This window comes from Haemaphysalis longicornis, unplaced genomic scaffold (assembly GCF_048455015.1).
Source record: "Haemaphysalis longicornis isolate Haplotype H1 unplaced genomic scaffold, Haemaphysalis longicornis Haplotype H1 scaffold_9, whole genome shotgun sequence".
NCBI classification, from domain to species: domain Eukaryota; kingdom Metazoa; phylum Arthropoda; class Arachnida; order Ixodida; family Ixodidae; genus Haemaphysalis; species Haemaphysalis longicornis.
The window spans coordinates 64,246,193-64,255,154 of NW_027526460.1; positions in this window are offsets into that span (position 1 = coordinate 64,246,193).

Here is an 8,962-nt window from a genome sequence, read left to right on the forward strand (position 1 = left end):
CGGGTAATCAGGTAACCTGATCGAAAAGGACCAATCGAGGTACTGGGAGAATATCCCGACTCCAGCTTTCTCATCAACTTGTGAGGCATCGGTAGCAATGATGATATTGGAATGAAGGGTTGACAAATGATCCTCCAGAAATCCATTGAGAATTCGGGCTGGCAACACCTTTGCATTCGGGGGGGAGATATTATCAAAGTTTATTTCAACAGATGACACACTGACACACTAATACAAGTAGAGGGGAGCCGATAAAGGTCTGCGTGAAGTGGCTGAAGCCATGACTGTACTAGATCCATCTGGGGTCTCTGGAACCGCGGCCACTGAATGCCTTGAAAAAGATCAGGCCTCAGACGGAAAATGAACAGTGCGTCATGCAGTGGGGGTTCAAAAAATTTGACAAAGTTTAATACGGTCAATAATTGGAATCTAAACTTCAGTGGAGGAAATCGTGCCTCAAGGTTTAAAATACGCTTAGCGACATATTTTGGCAATCCCAAGAATAGTCGCAAAGCCATTCTCTCGACGATAAATAGGGGATGTAATTTGTACGCCGCGCAACCAGAAAATAGGACGCAGCCAAACTCTAACACCGGGCGGACATAACTGCGATATATCATTAACAGTGTATTTCTACGCAACCAAAATTTGTGGCTACATAACCTGCGGAGCACGCCTGCCGCTCTTTCTCCCTTAGTAGCAATATGTTTAATATGAGGACGCCATGTAAGCTTGTCATCATAGATTACACCGAGATATTTTAATTCTGTAACTCTACGGATGGATTGCTGTCGGTACAATAGGCATAAAGATATGGGGATGGTAACCGGAAATACTAAGACCGCATATTTTCCCACATTACGTGACAAATGTAGCCTGCTAAGCCAATTATCTAGGGTGGCCAGATAGTTTTGTAGTCTTTGACACAAGTCATGAATGTCTCTGCCCGATGAGTAAAAAGCAATATCATCGGCATAAACGTAAGTTGATACGCCATCCATAATGGGAACTGATCTGAGAAGAATATTAAAAAGAACCGGAGAAAGGACTGACCCCCGGGGAACCCCTCGAAACTGCTGATATTGCGAAGATGGTATGCCATCTTTCGAACAGAAGAATGTCCTTCCAGTTAAAAACGCCCAATCCAGGATTGAATGTATAGAGGGATTTCGCTACTCTCAAGATGTGACATTAAGGTAGTATACTCTACGCTGTCATAGGCCTTTGTTATATCAAGAGTAAGAAGTGCGCTTACGTGTTTTAGGCTACGGGTTAGTTTAACGCGGCTCTCAATGTTAATATGAGCCTTCCAAATGGAATTCCTTGGTCTGAAGGCAATTTGGGTGGGACTTAAAATCTTATTGCGCTGGCGGAGGTGCTGCTCCTTCTTTTTCTTGTTCTTCTTCTTGTGCCGTCTTGTCCGCGGCGCTGACCCTGGCATTGACGCTGGCGTTGCAGGTGGCGTTACCGGTGCCGTTGCCCGTGGCACTCATCGCGGCGTTGCGGGAGGAGGTTCCCCTATGGGAAGATGACGATGGTGGTTGAACCCGAATCTATCTCGTGACGGATTCTTTAGTTGGCCAATCCCTAGGGGCATCCTGCCACAATCATCATCAGCGGTTCCTGGGCTGGCATGCGCAGTGTGGCTGTGGAAGCCGCTCAACGGCGCCCACACAACGGCGGAGGGAACAGGCGCCACCATAAGCTGCTTCGCATCTAAACGACAAGCTGATGACGCCATTCAATATCGACTTTTTTAGATGCGGAGCATCTCTTTCTCGGGTGGATGTCACTTGCCCGTGCCCCGTCCGCAGTGCCTCTGATGATGATTGTGGCAGGATGCCCCTAGGGAATGGCCAACCAAAATATCCATCACGAATGAATGAATGAATGAAGCTTTATTGTGAAACTACCAGCCGGGTTAGGTACCCTCAGTTCAGGGCACCTCTAACAAATTTCTTTATGAAATATGCAAGGCGGCGTTGGTCGTTTAGGGCTGGTGATTGGAGTGCTGCTCTCCCTCCGGGGAACGGGCTGCATCCTTCGAAGAGATAGCTTCGCGTTCAACCACCGTCGTCATCTTCCCGTAGAGGAACCGCTGAATAAGAAGGAGAAGAACACAAAGGTGCGAAGAGGAGGGCGTGTACGTTGCTCTCAGCCGGTGCACCAACGTCAACAACCTTTACCTCCCCAACGCTGACGGTGACTCCCGATTCTGCCACAGAGACAACATCGACAAGAACACGATGGACGAGTTTCGGCCCTTTGAGAACCACCGCATGCTCACCGTCACACAACAGTACTTGCGTGCCTTTGCCACCGGTGTGGACGCGGACGCGGAATTCCCTCTGGCGCTACTACACACCAGATCACTCAACATAACGGCAACACAATGGAACCACACGGAAACCCAATGATGCTTCGCATCCTCATCAAGGTTCCCCACGGGAAACGGTGCAAGTTTTTTCGAATATTCAGCTTTTTTATTGATACCGTTAGGGAAGGCACACTAACGCACTTATCTAAACCGTGCTTTCGCATTTAATAAGCTTCACTAGGCTCCCTCTCGAACTTTGTGGCCCCCCTAGCAAATATTTGAGTATTGTGAAAAGTCAATTATTATCAATTATTTCAGTTTTGAAGATGCACCTCTTTCTTTGACACAACAGGAATAATTGGTTGGGGGTCCACAAAGTGCAAGAGGGAGCTTATTGAAGCTTATCAAATGCGAAAGCACGGTTTTGATAAGTGCGTGAGTGTTCTTTTACTAACGGTATCAAGCTAAGAAGGTAAATGTTTGAAAACTGCCTATATTGAATTGCATCATCAGCTTGTTTTTTTACTTTAGCTTTTACGGCGCATGCCCGGACCATGTTTTTCCTTTCATTAAACTGTTGCGCGTCCTAGCGTGTGTGTCGTTTTACTCTCGTCTTGTACGCGTCTTCAAGGCTGGGTTCCCCCGTTCTTCATGATGAGTCTGATTATGAAAATTTTACATAAGGAAGTGAACGTCCCTAATGGCGAAGAAAAAAAGTCACCTTTTGTTTAAAATATGCCTCACCCTGTGCCCTTAAAATCAAACGCTTTAGCAGGCCTTGAAGGGAACCAAAGAATGGTAGGCCGTTTGTCCTTATGAGCGCATGGAAAAACAACTAACGAAGCAGTGCAGGGAGATATGGGCGGGGCGTTGTTTGAAGTTCGAGAAGCAAAGACTAGAATATGTTTAGGAGGTGGTTGAGGGCAATGGATCAACGTAGGTGGACAGCTAAAGTTTGCTTGGACACGAAGTGGTTAAGGAAGACTAAGAAGACTAACGATGAGATGCGGAAAGAACAGTGGGAATCCAAGAAAGCAAAGGTAACCAAAGCAGAGGCAAGGCAGATAGAAACGACTAAATGGAGAACAAAAGGGAAGCTAAAACATCGTTAGATATGTACAGTGCTAAGAAGTTGGACATCGGAAAGCAACATTTCTGTGACAATAGGGAGAACAGTGCTATTTTTTTTTAGGCTAGAGCAGGTTGCTTGCGAACTAAGAGCTTTGAGGAGAAGTATATAAAAAACGAGGGGTATGCATGCTCTACGGAAAACTGTGCGGCACATAATGTTAGAATGCGTAGGTATCCATCCAAATCTACATTCGAAAATATTCGGCTTCAGGAAGCGCAAGGTTTTAAGGGTAACAAAGAGGGAGTCAATTTCAAGGCAGTCGAAGCGACGAAAAGATTAGAATGCTGGTGGACGAAAAGCGGAGAGGGGAGTGTTGCCTAGGACGGCTACCACCTGTAATAGAAAAAATAAGTATTTTGTGCTTCATAAGTGTTTTGTGTCTGCCCCAAGAACCGCTCAAGTATTAAACGAAAAGTTTAAAACATGGATGTATTAGTTTTTTTGGTAATATGACGCGTCATCACCCTGCTGCAAAGGGGATACAACTGGCAATCATCAGTCATCATCATTAATAAATAACACGAAAGGAGAAAAAAATGTTAGCAGTGGCTTAGCTCGGATATGCCAGTGTATACGTAGCGTGAGCTAAGGTTTCTTAGCTTTCCTGGTCGTCTAGGATTAGCTTCAATACCATGCTTACTGCTGCTTCAATGACACACACACACGGTATATGCATTATCTGACACATATATATTTATCAATCGGCTCCGGCGCAGCGTCACCAATCGCCACAGAACTACGCTGGTTCTACAGGCGCACGCCGGTGTTGCTGAGACGCACGAGCCATCGGTTGCACACCCGGCCACCCGTCGCATGATTATAAAGTGGACCGGGCCGCCAGGTGCGGAGCGGAGGTCGGCGAAGACGCTGGACGCGTGGGGTGTGTGAGAGACGCCGGGTAGCGAGCAACGTTCTGTGCGCCGTGTGACGTCACTGGTCCTCGCGCATGCGTTAGCACGGCTCCGCCGGAGCCGCGCGGAACTGCTCAACCTCGGCCAGTGCAGCTCACGCTACAAAATAAAGATATAACAATACCAGACTACCGCAATCAAGCTGTTTAAAGTAGCAACAGAAAACACACTGATGTGGTGGGTTTACGAAGCCAAAAACGTGCGATCACTTTCTTTATTTGTGTTTTTCATCACTGGTACTTGAAGATGGCAGAGCATCCTGGGGAAGCAGCCTATGGTGTTTCTTGACCACCCAAAAAATTACAGCCCCTTTCGTACAAGGAAGATGGTTAAACCATGAAGCTTTCTCCCATGCAAAGTTCAAACTGTGTCAGCCGTATCGGTATGGCTCAATCTGATAGACATGGGCTTCGTAACTTCAGGGACCCAGGTTTTATTGTGACATCGGAAGCGCTTTTTATTTCCTTTTTAGGTAATTCATGTGGCTTCGCTGTGCGTCCTCAGCGTCTTGTAAACAAATTGTGTAAAGTCGGCTTTCCAGCAGTGCGTTTTGGCGCGGCGTCGAACCCTATCAGTGAGGAACAGAAAGCTTTCCTGCCTTTCTCCAACCCAAAATATCGGAAGGGGGTGCGCACGTTGGCGTGATTTGTACTACACTAGTCTGCGGAAGGGACACCCCTTCAGTACGTTGTTTATATCCAAACCGCATAAACCATAAGTTGGTGTGTATTTCTGGGCAGTACCTGCAATATACGGATTGGTGCATTCCAAAGGGGAAAAAAATGAAGCAGCTCACACTAACGCGTAAGAGATGGAGGTAGCGAACCTGTACGGAACTTTGGCAACCATCACGAAGGTTTAAGTCCACGATTGCAGATAATTTGCACCTTCTTCGCTGTCGTAACGACCTTTACTCCATGATTATGGATATAAGTGTCAGCTTCTTTCATTTTTTTTCGAAGTGGTAATCACTGGACATCATATTGGAAGGCCGTACGCTATGACGTGTCTTTGTTGTCCCGAGCAAGTGTTTCACGATTACGGTGACGCTGGAGATTTTTTTTTTTTTTTTTTTTGCCAATCTTCCCCAATCTCCTTAGGTGGGGATGCTTGGCTTGCAAACGAGCGCCGAAGAGGCCGAAGAGGAGGAGGAAAAACTTTACTGGGGACAAAAAATAGATCTCTGTCTTCCCAAGTGAGAGGACCTCTCATTCCAGAGCCCCTGTACCTTTGGCTGTCGCCCGGGCCTTCTCGACCAGTCTGCACTGACCTTCTAGGGTCGAGCTGGACAGCACGGCTTCCCACTGTTCAGTCGTTGGATTGTCATTCACGGGCACTGTCTTAGTTTCGGGATGGGCCCGTGTGACGTGGTAAAAAGTAGCGTTTTCTCGCTCGCCTAGTGGGCATTGATTTGACGGATGGACTGCAGGGTACATTGAGTGAAGGAGGCTGAGATGTGGGTACGTGTTCGTCTGCAGCAGGCGCCATTCTACTGCCTCCTCTTCGCTTAGGTGTTTGTGCTGTACAGGAAGAGAGCGGCGAATTAAACACTGATGTTGCAGAATATCACGATATGTCAAAGGGATTGGCGCTGGAGCCTTGGACTGGTCGCCCTGGGGTGGCGGAGCCCGGATAATCATAGCTCGGGCTGATGCATGCGCGCGTTCGTTCCCCGAAGACGCCGAAAGGTCGCCCCGAATGCACTGTGCAATACGATTGGTTAGTTCTCTCAATGTTTTTAGATAAGAAGCATCTCATGCTCGGAGCTGTGTCCCTCCCTACCTCGTTGTCGTTGTCGTTGCCCGCCGTCCGCACTATACTGCGCATGCACGTCTCTTCAGCCCCGTCAGCTTTTGGGCTGGCGTCAGCGCAGCCCACTAAATAGTTAGGCGGCGCCCGGTTTCGATCCCAAGACTCTCTGGCCGCAACGAGAGGTACGTGGCACTCTTCCCACTGCGCTACGAACCGACAAGGGATCATGTGCTACGAACGCGGCTTATGTCCTTCACTCATTCAAACTACGTCAAGAAGCTACTGATACAACGAAGGCACGCGAAACTGAACGTCAACGGAAACGACGAACTGAAAACTAATGGGAACTTCAGTCGACCCCATGGCTGCTTCGCATACTACCCAGGGTTCCCGTAGGGGAAGATGGTGTAATTTTTTTCGTTTCTTCGGGCTTTCAAATATTCGTATTTCTGGTCTTCTACCGCTTATGTTTGTTCAAGCTATTAAAGCGGATAAATATGCTGTCACAAGTTATGCGTTTTTGTGCGAATGCGGGGCATGGATGGTTTCTTACAATTTTGTAATTTTTTGTCCGTATTTGGGTTTTGTTTTTCTTGGCTCTTCTGTGTGGCTTTCAAAAGTGAAGTTTTGTTGCTCGTCGCATTGTGCGCGGCGTCCCTAAAAACCAGTGGGTCATAGTTACTCCCACTGTTTACTGCGCAATTGAGCTTGCGCCTCACGAGGAGCGCCCAGCGTCGTCAAGGCTTGCATGTGGCGCTCGCAAAAAATACCAAAATACAGTTCATGCGTGTCCGCGCAACAAGGGGGGCGGGCGCAAGACAACTCGCGCTTCAGACGCCCAGTTCGCGAAGCCGGTTTCCGGTGGTTCCAGCGCGTGCTGACGCGTTCACTCCGGGAGAAATGTGAAAGCCTGCTGACTAAACAATCTGGGCCCGCCAGTCATGCATAAGGAAGACGACGATGCAGATGGATACTACCACAGTGAAAAGCAATGAAGGAACATGTAAATAAACAATTTCAAACCTAACGCAATGGGTGATGGTGTGTCCTTCTGTGCTTACACAGAAAAAAATCGTCCAGCTTCGCTATGGTACAAGCCTCGAGCGACTTAGTGCATGCTTCGACAATATCTAATGTTTTGTTCATTGTTGACGCAGTTTTGTTCTCGCAGTTTTGTTCGTTGTTCTCATTTTCTAACAGCGGTGTATACGTTACATAGTCTTCATTTTCTCGCTTAAATTCTAAATTTCTTTCTTAAATCTTTGTTGGTTGGTTTGAAATGTCTGTTATGCAGTACAACTGGAACGACAGAGAATCTCAACTCCGCAGCTGTTGTGTTCAAAAGGGACACTTCATACGACCGAGAACGCTCAGCCAGTTCACGCGCACTCAAAATACATTAGCTTGTCACTCGGCCTGAGGGTATACGTAGGTCATTCCCAAATTGTGTTATCATAAAGAACGTAGCTTAGGTCACTCGTCCGTCCAACAAATTACGCTTCAAACGCGTCGCCCAAAGCAAATGGCACTGACACATGCTATTTCTTTTTGTAAGCCAGCCAGAAAATTTGGATCCGTGTTTTCTGCCCATTTTGCATCAGGTGAGCATTTGTGGCGTCCAATCGGCGAGCTGGTAATAAATAACTGAAACGTCGCCTTCGAGGCGTCCCAAGGAAAAATGTTTGAGTTCACGCAAAAACTGGTTGGTCGCGTTAGAACTTTAGAGTATTAGTTAACGTCGAAAATTAATTTCTATTCCTAATGAACATTTCTCGGTGTCCTAAGTGGTGGTGTCAATGAACACTACCGGACGCGGTCCTATTTAAGTAATACCAATTTCAGTTTTTGCGAGATGGGCACAGTGCGGTGTAAGAATTTCATAATATTTTCGTGCTCGAATATTCATACAAGAGACTGACGGGACAGAGACAAGCGTAATTTCCAACAGAAATTTTATTTAGAAGACGACATAGATAAATACAACAGTTCTAACAAAAAAAAGTTAAGACGGAGTATTGACGCAGTGTACTAATAGAGAGTATGTGCGCAGTGTACAGGCGCGCACACGTTCCTCATCCCCTATGTCATGCGCGCACCCACGAAGGCCAGGTGTTTCGCTGTCAAAGACACGGAGGTCACGCTGACGCAATCTTTGCTCCCATGATGCATCGCAGCGGTTTCCACAATCTCACGTCCCCGCACGCACTTCCTCATTTCTCTTGGAACCGGTCACGTATCAGTGCATAGCTTGACAGGTTTTCTGTTGCAGACATCACAACTTTGACACCGACCCTCCTACCATTCTTTTTAAGGTTGGGTGAAATGACGTGCAAGAAGGGAACAGCCACCCCCTGGTTAGGTTGGTGGGTCGCCTAGTTATCTTGGTCGCCTTGCCCGATGTAGTCCGTCTTTGCTTTGAGCGGATTGTGTCAGCCACCGCTACGATCACTTTTGCGGGCAAACCAGCCTACCTAAGCCGACACATTTGCAAATGGAAACTAGTGTCCATAAGGTGCTCACATGTTTTGTTCAGGGATATGTTGAGACAGCTGCTGGCGATGGCTCGTTTCGCCAGTTTTGTGTAAACAGGCCAGCGGCTTCGGCTGCGGGGGTAGTACATCAAATAGACCTGATTTCCTGGGAACAGAAATCTCAGGTCCAAAATTCTTTCGGTGATGGTAGTGGAAATTCAAATTTGTTGTAGGCCTAGGAGCAGAAGGAAAAAAGAAGATTTTTGTTTTAAAGTTGCTTGCTATGCTGAGTCGAGAAACATCGAAGTAGTTTTAAGGAATAGTGTGTTCCTCCTGCATGCGAATTGCTTGCCTAAATGAATCGTTAATAAAACTTTTA